This window comes from Zosterops lateralis (genome assembly GCF_965231275.1).
Source record: "Zosterops lateralis genome assembly, chromosome: 1".
NCBI classification, from domain to species: Eukaryota; Metazoa; Chordata; class Aves; order Passeriformes; family Zosteropidae; genus Zosterops; species Zosterops lateralis.
Window position 1 is genome coordinate 112471121 of NC_139762.1, and position 22056 is coordinate 112493176.

At 35.6% G+C, this 22056-nt stretch overlaps 1 protein-coding gene across 1 annotated transcript in view; it reads right to left on the reverse strand.

Moving 5' to 3' along the window:
- ST18 (ST18 C2H2C-type zinc finger transcription factor) overlaps positions 1-18143 on the reverse strand; it is a 99815-nt gene extending 81672 nt beyond the window's left edge. Inside the window, exon 1 of the mRNA XM_083870112.1 lies at positions 18055-18143. The gene's annotated coding sequence lies outside the window, so the exon portion shown is untranslated. The remainder of the gene's footprint in view (positions 1-18054) is intronic.
- Positions 18144-22056: the final 3913 nt, after the last annotated feature.

Consider the following 22056-nt stretch of genomic DNA (forward strand, 5'->3'; position numbering starts at 1 on the left):
TTTGTGCATTTCTAAACATACTTTAACGTAGCAACTATTATTTTTATCATCATGCAGTCATCAGCTTAGTAGCCTGCTCATTTCATTTTCTCTGAAATTCAACTTTAAATATTTCCTCTTTCACTGCAGGGTTTTAAAAAAAATTGAAGAAATAAGAAAGGACAATACTGAGAAGGATGGGTACTAAAAAACATATGATGGACAACAAAATTATTCAAAACACATTTCCATTCTCTTCTCTCCTAATATCTTAGGCCATCTGGATATAGCTGTAATCTTTACACTTCAGACCCTTATCTTAAAAATCTGTTTATTTTCCTATACATAGAAACATTCTCTGAGAAAATGTCTTGAACTGTTTTCCTTTGAATATTTTTACTCTCACTGCTGAAAAAGTCAATAAGGTGTGTCTATATACATATATATACACATATATACTTATGAGTATATATTAATATATATGTGTGTGTATAAATACATATATTTCTGTGTACATAAATTTATTTACATGTTTGTGATAATATTAAGTTCAAATGTCACACAACAAACACTGTGTTTAATTTAAAAGAAATTGAAAGAGTAAAGGTTCTTTCAATGTGAACCTCTTTGATATGTGGTAAGAAAGTGACCTGTGGTACCACTAAACAATATTGAGTTAAAAATAATGCCACAGGAACATACCTTTGCAGAACTAATTCATAGTGGAAAAATATTAGTAATAATTCTGTTGTAGCAAACTGGACTACAGAAAGATGAAAAAAATCATCCTATGGAGAGATGTCTTGCAAACTTTGTCACTTGAAGCTCAGTTGCCCTTCAGATTGCCTAGTGTAAGCTTGGCTACATTAAAAACAAGCAGGACACTCTGGTGGACCTCAATAATCCAAGCTATGTGCATGTGAAAGCACTCACATAGACTCGATGTTAATCACACAAGTGTACAAATACACAGCCCTCATCAGAAAGTCTGAGAAAGTGAGGTGCTCAAAACTATTTTGCATGTGACAATTGTAAATAACAAACAGCAGTTTAGAAATTCCAAAAGCACACTAAATGAAATTTTGTTATTTTAGGTAATAGTTATTTCATTCTTGACAAGTAGGCCCTTATCTGCATATCTGTGTAATAGTCTGGCTTGTTGTTTGGGCCCTGATTAAATCACCGGCTCTGTGTCTTATGTCGGTACCTCAAACACCAAAGTGTGTGCAGGAGAAAGGATGGGCTAAGGGGTGGTTTTTGTGCTCAGGGCATAATCCTTTTTTTTCTCTTTTTATTTTCATATGCTGTGCTTACCTATTCAGAAGACAGATTTTTGCTTTCTTTTGAAGAGGTCTGATCATTTTGCATCAAAACTCTCTCCTGATACAAGGAGTAGTAGCTGTGACTTTTAAATAATCAGCCTCACTAAAGAGTCCATTATGGCAACCAACAACCTTAAATCATTTTGACAGTGCATTCTCTGCACTGCCCATGGTGTACTTGGAGGCTGTCCTCAAAACATTGAAAGCTGGGACAATATTCATGGTTAAGAAAAGTCCAGAAGCAGCCAAACAGGTGGGCACTTCTTTCAGAAAAGGCCTTTTTAGATAGAAGACCCTTTATACACTAGTTCTATCCTAGGCCCCTTTCAGGGGCTACACCTGAGAGAGAAAGTGAATTATCAATGACATTTTTTTAAAGAATCAGTGGTTTAACACTAATTTCTAATCAGATCCTACAGAAAGGAACAGCTCGCATGGCAGCTGTACTTTTCCCAGGGTTAATTACCTTTCACTGCTCTCTACTAATGAGTCAGCTGTTCCTGTCATCACACAACTACACTGTGTTCATCTGTAGCTCTAGCTGTGGACAAACACAGTAGCTAGAGCCCTGTTTACATATTGGCAAGGTTTGTTGTGCAAAGAATTTGCAAAGCAGTTTAAGAAAAAAAAGAAACTTAAAACTCCTTCTATTCCCATTTTTTTTTTTCATGAAAAAAACATTATTTTTTGGGCAAACAACGTGTTCTCCAGGTTACTAAATGCATCAACAGGAGTAGGAATATGAAAACATAAAAACTAATGGAAGGGGTTTTTTTTTGTAATATCGCATAATAATTTTTATAAGGAAGATTAGATCCCTGCAGCCATCTAGCTTGTCTTACCTGATTGTTGAGTGAGGATATTTATTTATAGCTTGATGATCTAGGAACTAGAAAACTTCTTTATAAAATATTGGTTTAAGTAGTATAAGCAATAATAGAACAAGAATTAATGCAGTTAGGGAAAGAGTTTGTATTATTTTATATGGCAGACTTTAACGAGACAATGATTTAAGACTTTCAGTAAACTGTTCATGTGTTTACGTAATTCCAACAGGTAATTCAATAGCAAGTAAATAGAACATATCATTTTATTGCTAGGTTGAACAGGATGTATTTTTAATAGCCATATAAGATCAAGAGTAGTACTCACTACTGGTTATTTCAGCTTTCTTGTGGGAGACTACAAAGACTGGCTAAAGTCAGGCATAATGATAGCTCTTCCAAAAATTCAAGCTGAAAATGTTTTTCATATAACTGAGGGCAGGACTCTAAACTGGTGCTGTCTTTATAACAGGATTTTATGCTGAAAATATCTGTATAGAGGTTATATCTCCCTGATATGAGGAGATTTCCTCCAGGTAAGATCTGCAAATTTTGGCAGAGAAAGCAAATTTTCACCAGATGCTAAAGGGACAACATACACATACATGTCATGTGAGTACACGTCGTGTGAGAATGAGCTCAGCTACCTGCAGTTCTATCTGCAACAGGCATGTTCATCAAGTTATTATTTGAAGCTGAATTCCTTACTAGCTGTCACACGAGATAATGAAAACTGACAAATTTATGGTAGGAACATAGACATCTTAATATGATGATGGAGGAAGAAACAAGCTTCAGCTCTAGGTAAACCTTGCAGGACTGACAGCTCAAAATATGAAAAATTTCCTTTTGAGAACGGCAAAGTAAAAGCACCTTAGAATTCTAAGAGATCACTACAACAGTCATGTAGGAAATGAGTAGTGCGCTTTCCTTAGAGCATTACTGTAACAAACCACCTCTTTCTGACATGAACCCTAGGTTGTGCAAGTTGTATTGACAGCTTGAACTCTGAGCGGAGAGAAAATGTGAGCTATGTGGTTATGCTCTTTTAAAAGGCAGATATTTATTTATTGCACCATTAGAAGCAATTCTCCTGCTTGATTTTGGATTAAGTGAAAGCGAATTTCCTGAAGGTGCATTAATTGGGCTTAATGATTCACAGAAACCCCTGATCACTCAGGTCAGGCCAGGGGAAATTATGTAATGCTCATTTTGTCTCAGATTCTTCCCCTGACCAGATTATTCCTTTTTCCAACACACTGTATCTCACTCACTGTTCATGAAAAAAAAAAAAAAAAAAAAAAAAAAAAAAAAAAAAAAAAAAAAAAAAAAAAAATCCTGGAGATAGCATGACTATTCTCCACATAGTCAAAGTTTTCTCATGTTATTAGCTTCTCTTAGGTTTCCTGAGTTCTCAAGAACATAATTACTCCTTCATCTATAGGCAGGAAATGGGGAAAAAGTCCTCTCCACTTGGTGAATAGCAAAACTTCACCTGTGGCACGAGTATCATCTTTCCTGAAATCTGGTCTATTTAATTTGAATTCTGTCAGTACCCAGGCTAAATATCTCTCTACTAGAAGTAGACTTCATGCTGTACACTGAAAGATTTGGGACGCTAGAAGGCACCTTCTCTGAAGAGTCTATTGAGCTGATGATATTCCTATTGTGGGGATCTCTATCGGAGATTCAGGAAGAGAGAAAAAAAAATTGGTGCCAAAAAACATGATGTCTTCCATACTGTTTTCTCTTATAAACTTGACTTCTTTACTCCTAAAGTTTCATGTAAATTTAAAACACAGGGATCATCATACAACTAACAAATGGATACCAAGCCCCAAATAAACAGAGAGGTAAGCCTTGTGACCTGGAGCATGTCTGCAATGCTGAACTTGCTGTTTGTAGGCTGGCAATCATTGATTGAAAGCAGCTTGCACGACTTCAATATTAACAGCAGTATTCCCCATGATCACAGTATAGAGGCATGTAAGTCACATTAATAACAATAAAAACAACTGGTATTGCTAATGTTGTTGCTATAAATAACACTGGGCCCAAAGCACTGAGGGCTAAAGCTGTTTATTCTCTGATGCTATTCAGAATGACTTAGGAATACATAAGAAGACACTTTTCAATGATAGACACTAAAGAGTTGATTTTGGGCAAGGAACATATGAGAATATTATGTTTAAGCTTTTTAGGAGAAGTGTTATAACATTATAAAGGTTTATGTTTATTGAACTGGTGCCAATTAATACCATAATAAACTTTGCATGCCCACAATCTTGTGAATGATTTTCAATGACTTTGAGTCTGTGGAGATGCTACTGGAGATGCAGAGTCACTCACCCTTTGTAAAACTCGTCATTTCAAAATAAGATCAAGCTGAGCACTATCTTACAGCAGAAATCACTTCTGAGTCTATCTTACCCTCAGGGAAAGAGTCTGAAAAGCCAAAACAGCATCAGAGACACAGCTATCGCTCCCTGCTTCCAAGGCCCACCTGTGCCTTCTGTGGCATGGATTAGGGAAGTGCACAGCCAAATACTGTCCCACAGGGACCACCCACTACATAAGGGTTAGTGCAGATCTGTGGAGTTGCATGCAACTTTGAACCCTGAACTGCCCACTTGGAGAATTTAAGAACTTCATCTTGATCTGAAGGAACTGTGAGAAGCTGTCCCTAGAAGTTCAAAAGATTATTTGTTCAAAAATCACACGCCCACGTGCTAAAATCATGGGATGATAAATAAATCTTTAAAAATCTAAATTAGTGTCATCAAATCTCTTGAAAGATGAAAGAAAATAGTTGAAATCTATGCAAAGTATGCACAGCATCTGAAATTTTAATCTGAAAGCTTGTTTATAGTTTTTATGAAAGCATGGGGAATATTGAATCACTATAATCACCCACTGAAACAGTGCAAAACCATAATCAAATCAATCTTTCTATTACTTTGAAGCTTGAGAAACAGTCTTAAAAGCCTGAGGAGACAGAGAAACCACCCCTGAAAGTGTGTCTCTGGACGCTAAGTGGTGACCAACAGGAAAAAGAAAATGTCTGGAAATCCTTCTATCAGCAATGTTTAAAAAATCCAACAGATTCAAGGTATATTTGAATAAATAGATATTGTTAAACCTTTATGGTTTGCTTCTCTTTATTTTTTTTAAGAAGTAGTTTTGAGAAAAAAACCTTTGTTTTAAAGGAAATATAATAGGTTTTAAGAAGAAAATAAGGAAGGGACACCTTCCCTTTTGTAAAAATTGCATTTCAGGACCAAACTTTAGTCCTCTGAGCTGCACAGCAGTATTCACTTCTGTTATTCTGCTCTCCATTAATAGCTAAGCAGACAAAGATTTTCATCAATGTCATGTGAGGAGAAGAGCAAGAGGAGATTTTCGATCTAAGGTATATTGTATTATCCATACCACTGTCTTGTATGAATATGTGAGAAATGTTTGGGTGTAGAGACAATTTAAGAAAAAATCAAGTGTAGTTTGTAGGCTGGATAGGAAAGACAGGATTCATCTTCATAGTTTTACATGCCTGAAGTACAAATGTATTTCTGAGGCAGCGACTTCTGGCAGCGACTACAGGCTAGCCATGGTCTCTGAGTAGCCTGTAGGCAACCTGCAGGCATCTCTGAGGCTGTGTGGATGTGTGATACATCTTACTCATTTCATACCCTGCTTCAGGGTGAGATGAATTGCCCACAAGTAATGTCTCTTTCCACTGACTCTAAAGGGAATCTGGATGACTGGCTCAGGTCTAGCCACTTCTGCTGTGCACACTGACATTTCACCAAATGATGACTCCTAACCAAGGAGCCTATGGCAATCACTGAACAGCATCTTAAAGCTTAAATAACACACATGCCATGTGAGCTGTGTTGTAAGATAGGGCTGGAAAGGCAAAGGAAAAAGAGTAGGAAAGCATCCTCCAGGAACGAAGGCAGTGCCAGTCCTTGTGGAAAGAACTGGCAACCAAAGTGAAGCTGATGAACAAATAAAAGGGAGCACTAGTAGATGGTGTAACTCACAGAAAAGGAGAGTTAGCCATAGCTTTGACATGAGCAGTGTGGGTTCGGAGACACAGGAGAACCCAGTGCCAAGAGGCAAAGGAAAAGGTCAGCATGATATGGTAAATATTTCTTAAATTTCTTATCTAGATATAGCAGAAAGAAGACAATCAAGCTCCAAGCAGAACAGAGGGAAAATGAACTCTGAGAGTTGGTATGTGATGAAATACCATCCTTTTAGTATTTTCATGGGGCAATATTTTAGGAAGGAATAAAAGTAAGTAAATTCATCACATGGATTAATGTCTAATAAGTGGAAAGGGTCTGATATGAATAGAAGTTGCTATTAGAGCTTGTCTGACTTTCTTACTTGGTTTACTATGAGCTTTTGCACACTGGAGAAACCTGATGTTACCAGTGACAGTGGAGCAGCATTTAATTCTTTTGTACTGCTCTGTTTTAACCATACCTGTTTTATTTGGTGTCTTCTGTTCTGAGCCAAGTTTTCAACCATGTAAGTGAATAAATTAAACCCCAAATTCCTTCTTGTGACTTTTTCTGGCCTTTGGGAGCTAATAAGAGCTAGATTTTCAAAAATTAAAATGTCATCATGCCTGCATTGCTCGCCACAAACATGCCCTTTTTTAGGATATAAGGTGAGTGTTTAGGCAAAGAATTATTAGCACAATTCATTGCTTGATTTGTGAGTGTCAAAGAGATCTGAATCATATGCACTTGGTGAAATGCAGTGTAAAAAAAAAAAAAGTGAAGAAAGGTTTTACATTATTATTATTAATATTAATATTATTATTACTATTATTATTTCTTGTATTTACTCCAAAGAAAAAACTCTTGTTGGTGAAATTCATCATGTCTAAACAAAAGACTGGCAGCTTAAGTATATGAACAGGGGGAAGGGAGACTTATTTCCTGAGTTTCAACAGATGTCATACTTAATTGGTTGTGAAATAAACCAGAGCTACTCTCGGCCTGTTTCCCTAGTTTCAGCTGTGAAGACACTTTTAAACATGTGCATTTCCCTCCTGCTTCTCATAATGAGGGTGTGGGGTGAGAATCAAACCTCCAAAAGGAGTAAAGCAGCATGCATGTTGCATACAGGCCTTCAGATACATTAATTAAACAGAAATGAGAGTTGCATCTTTTGTCCCTGTGAGCTACACATCAATACAGAACGAGCCAAGACAACTCTGTTGAAGGGTTACTGCCTTTGACTTCTGCTAATATCAGGAAATCTCTGGACTATCCCATTCTGCACATAGCTTTTTCCACCTTCCTCTATTTTCTCTCAAAAACACTCTTTCTCCTAAATCACAGCATTGACAATATACTACAACCAGTTGAAATGGGATTTTTTTTTATTATTTTTGACAGAGTATCTTAGAGGTTGGGATTTTTTCCCCTTGTGGTTGTTTTTTGCTACAAGGAGCAGAGTTACACAACATTTAACACAATGACAACTACAAAGATGTTTTAAAAAAGAGAGAATTGTCAAGCATAAAATAGTTTGGCTGCACATGGTGATGGACACAAAAGCCTTCTCACAGACCAAAAGCCCAAACATTTGTAACTGTGGCTAACCACCAGTCAATGGTATGCTAATATAAATGAAGTAATTTGTTCCTAAAGTGCTATGGCAAAGAATGTTAGTCATTCATTTTATGCCTTATTGGATGTAGCCCTCTAAATCAAAATGCTCTTTTGAGCTTCACAGCAAAAAGCTAAATACATGATAGGTGCCTCCCTGTGAAACTCAGTAAACAAATTAAAAAAAAAAAATGGAATGGTGTTTGTTAAAACATTTCACATGGAAATGCAGTGAGAATTGTGTAAAAAGAAAAATTAAGGCCAAGGTTAAATACATTTAATTCACCTGTGGCAACCACACTGAACAATATTTGTTCTTTTAGTTTAAACTTGGAACCCAGATCCCAGAGGTGCTAGGAGAGAGCTTTAATCCCTAGCAAAAAAATTCAAATTCCCAAAGTGTGTGATGAAAACCAATATAATCCTTCCTGAAGTGAGAAAAAAAAATAGAAAATATTTTTTTCCCTATTAAAACAAGAGCAGTCAATATGATCTTTATTCTTTTAATGTTTTACAGGTCTGACTTTCGGCAGATGACCTCTCTTGTTTGTCCCTACATGTTTTCCAAAATATAAAAGTGAAATAGAGTCCCAAGGGCACTGTACTTGAAAGGTTATGAGAGTTAGAGAATTTTAACCATGCCTGCCAAATCAGCAGATGGCTTGTGATTATAATTATATGCATCAATAAAACGAATAATCTTTACAAAATTTGAATTTCTACTAAAGTAAGGGATTTAGTAAGCAGATGCAACAGAATGCATTTTCTTTAACCCTTTTTGTGGACAGTACTGTTTATCACAAAAATAATGGCAAGGTTCTCCATAGATTATCTTGGACATACACTTCAGCCATAAATATATGTTTCTTTTGACCAAGTGTCAATGCTACTTAGTGTGATTTATGTGTTCAGTTGCACTCTGTTCACTGAATGTTGAATGCTTATATATAGGATGATTCCCATCAGACACATACTTCAAAATGGTCTTTAATTTTATAAAATGTTAGAAATACAATGAAAATATCATGTGTTCTCATTCTCTTTATTTTCGTTGCAGTGCTCGTTCTTTCTCTTTAGGATTTGGTGACTTTCCGTGCCTCTTATGGAGTCTGAGTTAACCACATTATTAGTGAAGAAAATACTTTTTCCCCAAATGTGTTTTTTGTCTGTGTGTGGTTTATTTTTTTTTTTATTTTTTTCAATCAGAGAAAATATTTTTTTCAATTAGAGAAAAGAGAACATATTAATAGAAAAAAATCATAACTGTGGTTTTCAATGACCACTGATCTTACTTTCAAATTTACTTTTGTAACAAGACCATGCATGTTAAATTGTGTCAAACCTCTGCTTGAAGTAGGAGAAAATCACACAGTAGAAAAATTAACATAACAAAACAAAAAAACCACCCCAAAACCCTAAGCCAAATTTATTTCTGGACTACCACATAAAAATGCCATTTGAAGACATGATATACACATCCTATAATTCTTCCAATGCAGTAAGGAAAAAAAATTTAAGAACGATAAGTACATTTTCAAAAAAGTCCCTATTTGGCACACTGTAGATTTCTACCTACAGTAATTTGACATTTATTTTATTCAAACATTTAAATGAAAACTTCTATTTCAGAAAGTTATGTTTTTTTGTCTTTTTAGCTCCCCTTGTATCTCTGATGTGAAGAGTGCAAAACAATATTTTTATGCTGATTAAAAAGTGGATTTTTACTTCAGAAATGACAAAGCCATTACTCTGTATCATGTAAATCCTTCTTAACGTAAGGATTATTGACCTGATAGTCCATAACGGTGCCTTTGGAGCCATTACTACTTTGCTGTGCCAATCCAGATGCTGCACATGTGCTTCAACTTGGGGCAAGAGGGGCAGCGAAAGTGTCAAAATTTCTCTTGAGATTTAGGGAGCTGACCTAGTGATGCTACTGCTGGAAAAAGAAAAGCACTGTTTAGAAGAAATAGGGATCTCCGCTCCTCATTTGAACCAATGTTTTGGAAAAGTTCTAAAGCATTTTTTCTTAAATCTAATGCCCAATGGAGCAGAGTTCAAATACACGCCTTTAAATGAAAATCTAGATCTTTTTCACCAAAGTTCCTTAATGAAGGGAAAAGTTCACATATGAAACCAAACCTGAAATATGTGCTAGCAAATGTTATTTGAATCTCTTAAGCAAATCAATAAAACCTTAGTCTTCAAAACATTTACACTCCTGCTTTACTCTATTAAAGTGAGCCATCGACCTCACCTCACTGGAATCACTCATGTTTAAAATTTTTTTTGTCAGTGTTCACCTACCCAAGAAGGTAAAAGCTTATTCATCCTAAAGTAACTTTTTCTGTCAGGTTATCACCTTTTCTTGAATCAGAAATCTGTTACTTAGAAAGGCAAGAGGTGCTATTCAAATCTTCCATGAACATAAAAGAGAGCAATTCTCATCCAAAGAAATTTGATGTAAATACTACAAAAAGTTTAGAGGGAGAAAATCTATTTCTTATTAATTAAACAGTATCTGTAATCTTAAGTACTTCAAGATAATAAAAATCCAGAAACACTGATTTTGCTTGTGTAGTTTTTGATAATCCGCAACCATGCGCATAAAGACTACAAAGTGCCCCGATCCCAGCTATGTACACTTCCAAAATTAACCAAAATCAACCAAGTTCTGTAAAAGACTTTGGTCTAGATCCTCTATATATTTGTGGATATAGTAGAAAATAAAATTTATTCTGCATGTCATCTGCTATATTTTATTTTGGAGTGACAGCATTAGGCCTTTATGAGGATCATCAGTGAGATACTTGCTTGTCAGGAATATCAGATATTTTGGAATTACTGGCTTGAAAAACTATAAACATGAAAAAAACCCGAATTAGAATTATTCGATACAACTGTATAATACCATAAAGTTTTTCACATCCACATGCACAGCTCAAACTGTTGTGCCCTAGAACTGTGCACTAAGATAAACGTAGAGGCCTCATATTGGATTATAAAGTCCAAAAAATCGAGTGAAGAGTGGTTTCTAAAAATCCGGAGTGTTTCATAGTTTATCAGGGAGATCAGATGAATGACATTAATAATCAGAAATCAAGTTTTCTTTGTCTTTTCTCTTAGGTGCAGTAAAGAAATGACAAGAGGAAAAAAAGCGAAGCTGAGAAAAACTGAAAAAAAAACTTACTGAGGCTCAACCTGTTGGATTACAGAATGTAACTGTCAGATTACAGCAGTATGATTTCTGTAACAGTGCTGCATGTGCATTACCCCTGTGAAACCATTCTTTGCTTTTAACAGTATAAATAGCTGAACTAATTATTGAGGTGAATGCTAAAATATTGATACCCTTTACTCTTGTTGGTGCAGGTACATAAAAAGGATACATGACTGTGTCACAGGGATATGCAAATTTTTAAAAGCACTTGAACATCAAATATCTTGGAATATTTTCAGTTAAACTGAAAACTTAGTATCAGTTAGCATATTTTAAAGTAAACCATGTTGCAAGACTGAAGCTTCATAAATCTCTGTAAATCTAGATTTGAATTATAGGACTTAGAAAGAAAGCTTGTTTTCTGATGCTTGAATATCTCATACTTGCTGAGGTACACAGGGAAAACATTGCTAAAATATACATGACTTAAAAATATGAAAAATTTAAAAAAAAAAATTCACTATTTCATTTAAGTTTGGTTACTTTCTCATTATATTTCCTTCACTGGAATTACTAGGAAACACAAATTCAGATGTAACTGCAGATATACCTAATATATACTGAGTGTCAGGTAACTGGGACGCTATATAGGTGAATATAGTGTTTTGCATGTGTGAACTTTTTCTATGAATATGCGCACACGAATTTGTATATATGCATATACTCATACCCCTTTGCAAGGAATCATCAAATGTATGTGTTAGAATGTCACATTTTATCTTAGTGTCTGTAACCTGTGGTGATGATTATATTGCCCATGTTCCTGGGTAAGGGACATGTAACGAACTAACTTCTGTGACCTGTGAACAGTTTTAATTAAGTGAACAAGTTATCCTGATATGTCTAAATACACATATATTGACAGGGTTTTTTTTCCTAAATTAAATAAGTCACAAAGCAAAGCAAAACCCAAACAAAACAAAAAACTAAACCCCAAAAACCCAACAACAGATCAATTTCAATGCAGACTGATATCTAAACCCCACTTCTCTAACTGTCTGTATTCGATAAAGCATTCTTAAAACAAATCGTTTGCAGTGGTTTTGCAGGGAAGAGAGAAGAAGCATTACTTAAGGCACACAGGCATCTTGCAATAATATCATGTTGTTTTGAAGCTAAGATCCCCTGAGCCCCCAAAGTGCAAAGCAGACAGAAACATTTTAGTAATGCAAACAAGACTTTCCAGCAACTTCCTGTTGCCATTTTTCAGCAAAATAAAGGGTCCTGAGGTACTACACTGAAACACTACTAGAAAAGATTTTATCACTGGTTACACAGGCAGGCACCTGCTATCATAAGATATCAGCTGAATATTTTGCTGCTGTGCAAAGAAAATAAGTAATGACTGTGCAACTGTTAAACAGTAATCTTCAACTCTTTAATTTCAGCTCATGTAAAAGACAACACAGAGAAAGACATCATGTAAAAGTCTTTTTTAAAAATCTCAAAATTATAGTACCAAGTTCATTTATATCTGCATCCTTGTAAAAACTATACCAGGGATTCAGGGGTGTAAGTAGCTGTCTAGTGGATTGAAATTTGCATTCATATATATAACACATTTTCAGCAGATTTTTACAGAGAAGCAAAAAGAAACTTTCTGTCTGTAAAGTTCGTCAGATGCAATGTACATCTGAGGCAATGATTACTGTGTGACAGTTCCTACAAAGAATATTTAATTCATTAGACTATAATTGAAATATCCAGTTCACAAAACATACTGTTTCACGTTACTTTTGGAATTCCAGAAACTTTTGTAAGCTGGCAAATCAGACAGAAAGAAAAGGAAACAAACAAACAAGAAACAAACCCAACCTTGATTCCAGAGATATTTTTTCTCCCCTTCATGAAGTGACAGGGGGGGCAAAAAAATCCCTTCATTATGACCTACTTGTCTAGAAACGGACTTTCAACCCCATGGTTAGGCTAAGATTTGCTCTACTTTCTCCCTAGGGCATAATTGTCAGACTGACTTACCGTGTGCCTTTTAGCCTTTGTTCTGCCTCTCACGCTGACATCAGGGAAGCAGTGATGTAGAATAAAGCAGGGGTGGGCTAGGTTAGTCCACTGTTTGTGTCGTTGTGTGGTGTGCAGGGACACTCTGTGATACTCTAGTGAGCTGCTAAGCTTTTTTTGTAGGCTTTGTGTCATTTACTTAACGACCAATCTCATTAGCTGCCAGGGTACAATGGGCTGATGCATTTTCTATGTACATACTCTACACAGTGACCCTCAAGGTTGCCGAAGGTCTATTTAATCAGTCAAAATGCTGAATATATTTGCAGTAAATCACAAAAAAAAAAAAAAAAAAAAAAAAAAAAAAAAAAAAAAAAAAAGGACTACAGAGGTATCTCATGAGTGTTTACTCTTTCCTGGGAGTTATTTGCAGGTAATAAACTGATAGGAGTTGTAGGCAAAAGCAAGGGCAAAGAAGGGAAAAGGGCACTCACTGGGTTTGCATTGGTCACCTTTAATTTAGGGAACCTTGGGGGCCCTGCATATCACTGTGTCTCTGCTTGTTAATTTCTCTATGCAGTTCATGCTTCAGTGTAATCATGTTATCACAATTAAACCCCTTTAAATAAGAAGAGCAGCCCTAACAAAAAACACAGCCTTTCACACATTGGGGAGGGGATGTGTTTGTGTGTGTGTGTGTGTGTGTGATATTTATTTATTAACTTCCTTACCACAGGCAACCTCAGGGCTGGCATCTTTGCATTTCTAACCTCTCGTCAGTTACAAGGTAAAACCCTTTTAACTCTTATGAAAAATGAAATGCTGAAAAGCCCCATGAATCACGACAGCTGTCCATAAGTAACAGGGAGAGTTCTATTGTCCAACTTGTCCCTGGATAAAATGAATACTTTACAGCAGAGGCTGTTCAGCTTGGCTAAAGAGTATGGGGAGAAGGGGAGGAGGTCACTGGAGATTTCGCACACTAATTTAATCTGGGAAAAGGACAGGCACTGCATCTCACTTGAACAGACTGGCGGCAATCTGGGCTCCCACAGAACTATCTCCTTTTGCCTGTGCTCTATTTATTCCTTATCTCTGTTTACCAACCGCTAGGTCCCTTTCATTCACACCACGAGGCCGTTCTCCTACTATCAGTCAGCAGCTGACACTGTGGAAGAGCCTCAAAGGCAAAAAAAAAGGGATCAAAACTAAACCAAAGCTGTATAAACAAAGCAACAGTAGAAGTAAATGCATAAATCCTAATTCTTAACCCAACCCACAGGGTGCGAACAGAACCTTTATAGTAAATCCAACAAACCCACCACAGTGAGCTATGGGCTACAGAGGAAATGGGAAAAGCCAAATATCATTCATGAAATCACCATCTCAAGCCGAAACATGGAAAATAGACATTGGAAGATATTTATCTGGTTCCAGGATAACAGGTTCATCAGTCCTGTGTATTCCTCAGCAAGTAATGAGGCACAGGTTCACCTGTGTGCCTGGTATAAGATGAACAAGAGATTTTTCCACTTAACCATCTTACTGTTCAAAAGCCTTAGCTAACTTTGCACTCACTGCTTGTGATTGAGAATAAATTAGAGACAACTACTTTAAAAAAAAATTTTTATCTGGAGATTGTGGTAATTTGGAAAACTTTATAGCTAGAACTTGAATGTCAATTTATTATTGAAGCATTCATCCAATTAATTTTGCCTTTAATACTCTGTATTTTTAAATATCACCCTTTCTCAGTTGTTAACTTATATTTTTCATTCATACTCTAAGTTTGTAGCACTTAAATGAAATTAAATGGGTGAAGACAAGAAAGGAAAGATTAATCCTGTGACTCTAATAAAAACTTGTGACTCTAACAGAAAAGTAAAGTAATAAACTCTGCATTTGATGTTCTGGGTTTGGATTATTATGATGACTTAACTATGCATAAGTTTATTTTTTAATTTCAGTTGTCCCTTATTTTGTATTCTTAAACTGACTTAATAAGAGACAAGTTGTAAATATTTATGGAAAGGCACCAATATTGTTTCACTGAAACAACCTTAATTTTAAAACCTACAAAATCTGTAACTCCCAAAGTAGGGATATTCCTTCTGGAAGAAGAATTATGCTTTCAGAACTCTTCTCAACATTTTAAGATATAAAAATTCCAGTTAACTGCATATAGTCAATATACTGTCAATTGACTGTTCAAGATAATTATAACAATTACAAAGAAAATGTTTCTCACTATCAAAGATGATCAACTGGACCTAATTTCAGTTTTGATTTTCACCTATGTGCATTATGAGCAATGAAGTCTTTACTATTTGGATCCTTTTTTCCAAATGAATTAATGAATTAAATTTATCCTTTCACCAGCTGCTAGGCAGCAGATGGAACCATTTCTGAAGCCTTGTTGAATTCAATCCATAAAACTCATTTCCTAGGATTAGCAGTCCAAAGTTTCTTTTAATGTTTATATACCGCTTGGGATTTTGAATTTCATGATGTTAAACTTTCAATTTAACTATTTTTTTTTCATTTCATATCAAACAAATATGATCGTTTGGATTTCTATAGCTTTATAACCACACATTTCAGGTCACATAAGGACAAGAATTCATTTCAAAAGCAATCAAGTAATGCAAGATTGGGATCTGCGTTTGTTTTTTTTTTTTTTTCTTTGTTTTGTTTACATTACAGCACTACCATAGAAACCATTTGTGTTGTATGCATAGATTAATTTAGTAAAGTTTATTGTCTGTAACTTTGGCAAAAACCTTTGTGTAAAAATTTAATCTTACTAAGCAATTTTTGAAAGTTACTGTCAACTGAGGGTGTATTTGTTATTCACAGAAAGATGACATGCTCCTGAATTAAGTTTTTCATGCACATCATTTTTATAGTTGACTTTGTTGTAAGGGGGGTGTTTTTTTCTATTTCTGATGGTGAAAACAAAAAGTAACAAATGGTGGCAGTTTTGTGAATACTTCAGTAAAGGTGTTTTTCGGTGCAGTACCAGGAAATATTAGTCAGTACCCTGCAGTACCCTGGACAGCTCCTCTTCTTTCGTTTTCGGTTTTCTCACCTTTGCCACACACCTCTGTCGCGAGAATCAGAGATCAGGGGGCTTGAACAGTAATTTCGTTCACAAGAATCCCTACTCATAGATTTCTGAAAAAATTCAGTTATAATTTAACCAAAGTTTTTATTGGAAACATACAAGAGAAAAAGCAAAACAAAAAGACACCCTCTCCCGCTCAGCTTTCAAAGACATATTACATTAAAAGTCTTAAGAGTAAAACATTGTGATGTCAAAGTCTTCCTGTTATTCAACAAAGTAAATAAAACTATACAGAAGAAAAAAAAGGAAAAAAAAGTGATTCGCTGTTGTGTATAACAGTGATTTCCGCTAATTTGGCACAAGAAATCTATATTAATCTAATAATGCAGTAAGCCAAGAAGGCCACATAATAATAATTACCATTGAGTAATTGAATATTTAGAAGGAGAAGGAAAAAAAAAAAAGGAAGACTGGTAATCTTAGCCTGCAGGCATGAAAGTTCTATAACACAAAGATTATATTTACAAGTAAAAATAAAATGCTCCAAACTGGGAAGTTAAGAGTCAAAGCCTATATTTAGAAATTCATCACTCCAAATTTGTGTTATTTGTTAGCCACCTTAGAGCAGAAATATATTATTGTCTTAGAGAAAGCTTTCATCACAAGTGCTGTAATTTTCCTCAAGAATTACAAAACCACTGCACAGCCAAACCAAAAAAGACACATCTATGCAATTAACTTCATTAATTTAATTGACAAAAGAGGTAGCAAATGGTCGTTTTGAATCCCACAAAGATCCCTAACTAACAAAGTTCACCCCATACAGTTTTACAGTTTAAGGATAAAATCTGGGATTTGTGTTTTTATAATCTCTTAAATGAAAAATTCACAGCACCTTGCACAAGATTGTCTTGTTATTTACATATGAAGGAAGACAAACATCTGAACTAAGTGCTTTGTTAAAGACAAAAGAAAGTCAGAGAGAGAGAGAGAGAGAGCTATTGCTGATCAGAGTGTTAAACAGACTTTCTCTAGCATCAAATGCTATTTCATAAAAATTATCCTCCTGCAAAATGTTGTCCCAGAAGGTCCATTTCATTCTTCAACCTTGCCTGATATTACTGTCATTTAACTTTCTAAAGATTTTCCTGACACATACATTCATTCTGAAGTACAGTATTCTCTTTTTTAATCAGAAGCTCTCGATTCACTCTCTCAATCCCAAATAATTTAAAGGACAGGAATGCCATGCTTTGAAACACCCTTTTTCCCTCAGAGTAAAGTTAATAAGCATATTGATCAACAATTTTCATTTCAAAAGCATTACACATAATTTTAAAGCCTTCTAAAACATTCTGAGAAAGCTCTCTGGTCTGTAATACAGAACTGCAAATGAACCTGCATCTATCGAACAGTTCCTACAAATACACTGGTCCCACTCTACCTCTCCCACCTCATTTTTTTCTCTCTCTTTTTTAAAAAGCCAGTATTTAAGTTCAATAACTTTTAAAGATGAGAGAAAAAGTGTCCTTGTGACCATTTCCTCAAATCAAATAGCCAGAACTGCAAATTTGCACAATTGTAAAATGTATATGAACAAAGGCTTTACTGAGGCAGTATAAATGCAATTACACCATGACATTTTATTCAAAAGCTGTCTCAAAGCAGTTACAAGTAGCTGTTTTTTAATTGAGGCCCAAAATAGCATTTAAGACAATGACCAAGCATATATTGTGGAAGAAACAGCATTAGTGTCATTTAAAAAAAAGAAAAAAAAAAAAAAAAAAAAAAAGAAAAAAAAAAAAAAAAAAAAAAAAAAAAAAAAAAAAAAGAAGAAGAAGAAAAAAGAAAAGTTTGCAGAGAGCATTTTAAACATGGATTAAACCCCCTCAAACTTCCTAGCAGCAATCTCTCAAGATTTTAATATTAATATATGGACAGGATTTTTTGCTTTTTTCAAGCTTAGAGCACAAAGAACAACAACAAAAAAAGACAGAAAGTGACTAACAGTACAAGTTGCTTAAACATCAATGGGTTCATAGTGTGAAAAAGTTGTTAAACTTACTTTATTTTTGTTTCCAAAACTTAAATGTTTCTCCTCCCTTGTGTGCTGAACTGTGCACTAAAGCTGTGTCTTTGAAAGGTAGTTCCCATGATATGACATCCAGCGCCTTTGACTGCCTAGAGATAAGCACCTGCGTTTGTGTCCCCTCTTTACGTCACACCTCCCTATTCAAACCTTCTCAATATGATTCACATTTGCACATCAACAGCCTCATGCGCATACACAGATTTTTTTCGGCTCTGGGCCCAAAACTTTCACTTTAATTTTCATCACATGATTGCTGTGGCATATGTCCTTCCAAACCTCCCATATATCAGTCATCATGCAAATGAGATGGAATATCACTCCTCTGCAGCAGATGGCCAGGGATGATAACAATGGCTCAACAGAGGAGATTCAATGTCCCTGACTTTATCGCCACGGCAACAACAACCTAAAATATATGTAATGGAAGTGGTGCTTATTAATTTTGCAGGCTCGAGTGTTCTGATTTTGTGAGTGAATGGGCTGAGTTAAAAAGGGGGCTGTGTCCTCCTGCCTCTAGAAGACTATCTATAAAAGCCAGGGACCTGGAAATTATTTTCAGTGACTAAGAAGGCAACAGCCTAGCAATTATTTGAGTAATTAGGTGTAATTCCTCCCTGTAGGCCTTGTACCCTCCTGTGCTTGTTTCACAGAAGCTCGTGAATTAGACAGGCACAGATACTGAAAAGAAAAGTGCCTCAAGATATAGCAGGAGAGCTTGCAGGAACTAAGCTTCAGTGATATGACACTTGGCCTCCACCAGGCTTGGTAAACACAAGCCCCAAGCCATAAGTAAATAGAGGCCCCACTCCACAAACACAGACCAATTAAAATTACAAAGGCAGCCACACTTCTGGGTGGGGCTGGGGGAAGCTTTATTCTGCCATGGTCTCCCTGTGAGTTGCACACATAATGGTCTCTCAGTTCGGAGCACTGAGTACTGTATTCCATTGCTATCAGTCACTATCAAACCCCTGCACAAGGCTCTCTCCAGGGCAGCAAATTTCTCCCTAGGGATTGATCATGCACCTTTGAGGAAATGTTTCAAAGTGAATTTTTTGCATATTGTCTTCTGAATGTAAGCCAGAAAGAAGAAGTAAATTCAGAGTAGTTTGCTATTTATCTTCAACAGATTAACAGGTCAGAGTACCCATCTCCATTTTACCCCTGAGCAAGCAAAATCTCCACAGTGTCTCTTCACCCTGTTCATGCCACAACTTTCCCATCCTTTAATACTTAGGATATTGGTGGGACTAATCATTTGACTCCTCAGGAAATTTCCTCAGGAAATTTGATTTCCTAAGAAAATATACTTAAAGAAACTATTTGTCTTTTGTTCTTTTCCCCCGGGAGGACCTTAGAAAAATGGGGAATCCTTCATCTCTTTCTGGAGTAGGGGGAAGGATGTTAAAGTAAAACTGATGAAACATTCTGTGAAAGGGATGGCTGTATCATGTGCCAAATTGAATCAAGGAAGCTTGCTACCTTGATAATTCCTCAAAATTGGTAAGATTGTTGAAAGCAATTTTCAATGCTTTCCTAGTGACCCATATACCTTAAGCTCTAAATTTAACAACAGAGAGGAGACACAGAGTGGTATCTGGAGGAAAATTGAGATGCCAGATGCTTTCTTGAAGTGAGTGGTAGAAAACTAGAGAGGCAGTACTGGGCCTGTGGATTCTTCTATTGTGTCAGGGCTCAACACCATCTCAGCAGTGCTCATGTTATCTGTTAGCATTTCCCTTTTTTATGAAACCTGCCTTCCAACTAGAAAACAACCAAGATGGGCATACTTCTATTGTGCACCAATGTCATAAACTTCCAGAACATTTATTTACTTATTTACTTTACGATTATACATCACCCAGCACTCTCACCTTCAGACCTAGAAATAGTTACTACTGCAGTACAAATGGTATCAGGTCCGGAGACAATGATTCAAAAAAAAAAAAAATAGATTTAATGTAAATCTTATCGTTAATCTTTATCTCACATTTTGGTATGGAGTTTGCAATTGCATTTTCCAAACATAATATTTGGGTTTTGTTTCCCTGTTTCAGAAAATCTCAGCTGAAATGAAAACCTAGACTTTTTTTCAAGTGTACATGGGCTTTTTGTGTTTGCGTGTGTGTCCGTGTATGTTTGCATGTGCAATAGGATTCTAGAATTGTATATGTCTGTGTTTTTTACTTCTGCACATTTCATTCTCCCTCTTGCTAATTTGAAACAACTCATGAAGGAGGCACTTATAGTGAGATGAAAAGATAGGTTTGGTCCAAGCCTATGCAAAGCTCTGAAGCTCCTTGTAGTGGAAGAGTAGTTGGACAGAAAGCCAATACAGAGAGTACTTCAGGAATGATGTTTTCCTGACAGCTTGTGTTATTTATGGAACTGGCCACTCTCTTCTGAACCAGATGGAGCTTTTTTCCTAGTCTTTTTTTTTTTTTTTTTTTTTTTTTTTTTTTTTTTTGTGATCTGCTGTGCATGGCCTTAATTGATCATAGAGATTGGCATTTAGGTCACTGTCTTTATTTTTTCCAGGGTCAAGTATAAGCACCTCATTTACTTTAAAGATACAGCTCACTTAGCAGAGATATTCAGATCCTCTTGAACATGAGAGGAGCATGGGACTGGGAGGATGAGGAAAATTTGTACATACAGATTACTTTCCCCTACATGATAGCTATCTATACAGTTGCAGTGGTAGCATCATGCATATTGAAAAATATACTTTTTAGGACTACTGCCTAAAACAGGATTTGAAAGATATTTGTTACATTCCACTGAGACAAGTAAGAAAGAAAAAGTATTTGTCATTAAATGAATACTAGTTAAAAATCAGATTTAACACAACTTTTGCATGGTTTGCAGTCCCATAAGTAATGGAAAATTGGCAGATTGGACTGTGTTCCATATCTTATTACTTAGGATGTAAGTGCTTAAAACGTAGCAAAACTTTAGATTTTGCTAAAACAGTCATCCTGTTTTAATTCTCTAAGCAATAGGAGGTTCTAAACTTGCAAGACTAATGAGGAAAAGATTAAAAAAAGCTAAATTGTCCCTCAAACTGCTATTTAGGTGAAGTGAAATATAATAGGAGAGAGTGATGGCTTGTTGCAGAAACACAAATGAAACAAATGTACATTGCAATATACAGTAGTTACTATTCAGACTTGTGATAAGAAATTGTACATTCATGGTTAGGTACAAGACCTCATAACCTTCAGCAGATAAATAAAATATTCCTCAAAGACCATAGATAAAATTGTAAATTAATGGTGGTAATATGTCAGATAAACCAGAGTGACAAAGAAAATTTCTTTGTAGAGTGTAGAGCAGTTACCTGACTGCAAACTGTGCAGAACTTTAAATAAGTACCGTGAATATTGCATTAAATAGTACTAAAAATTTCAATGTTTTCACCCGAATTTAGTTTACCTTCCAGTTTTGAAGGAGAGACTAATACAGTGAAAAAAGGTAGTTTTATTTCCTCTGCAGAAATAGATGCATCTCTGTATCCCCACATCTTACGAAATTATATTCCAGATAAACTTAAAAGAGAAAATCTTGTTTATGATACTACCTCCCAAACAAAACAGAGACATCATGAGACAAAAAATTGAGAGTGACAATAATTATAAAGAAACTTGAACATAGCAAATATATTTCTACTTCTGTGAGCAGCTATTGGCTCAGCAGAATCATAACTAAACCTTCTTGAAAGGGAGACGTATCAAAGAAATCAGAGAGATTACATGAAACGTATTGAAAAGCAAGCAATATGGGAGATGAAGCTTGCTTGTTCACAAAGAGATAAGGGAATGAAATATTCTCTGCTGGTGCCAGTAAATTCATGGCATGTGTTGACATCATCAAGCACCAAGTGCAGAGTCATTATAGACAATAACATTGCCAAAGTTGCCAAACTCATGAAGCACCTGGTTGAATAAAAATAATAAATCAGCTTGGAGTGAGTTA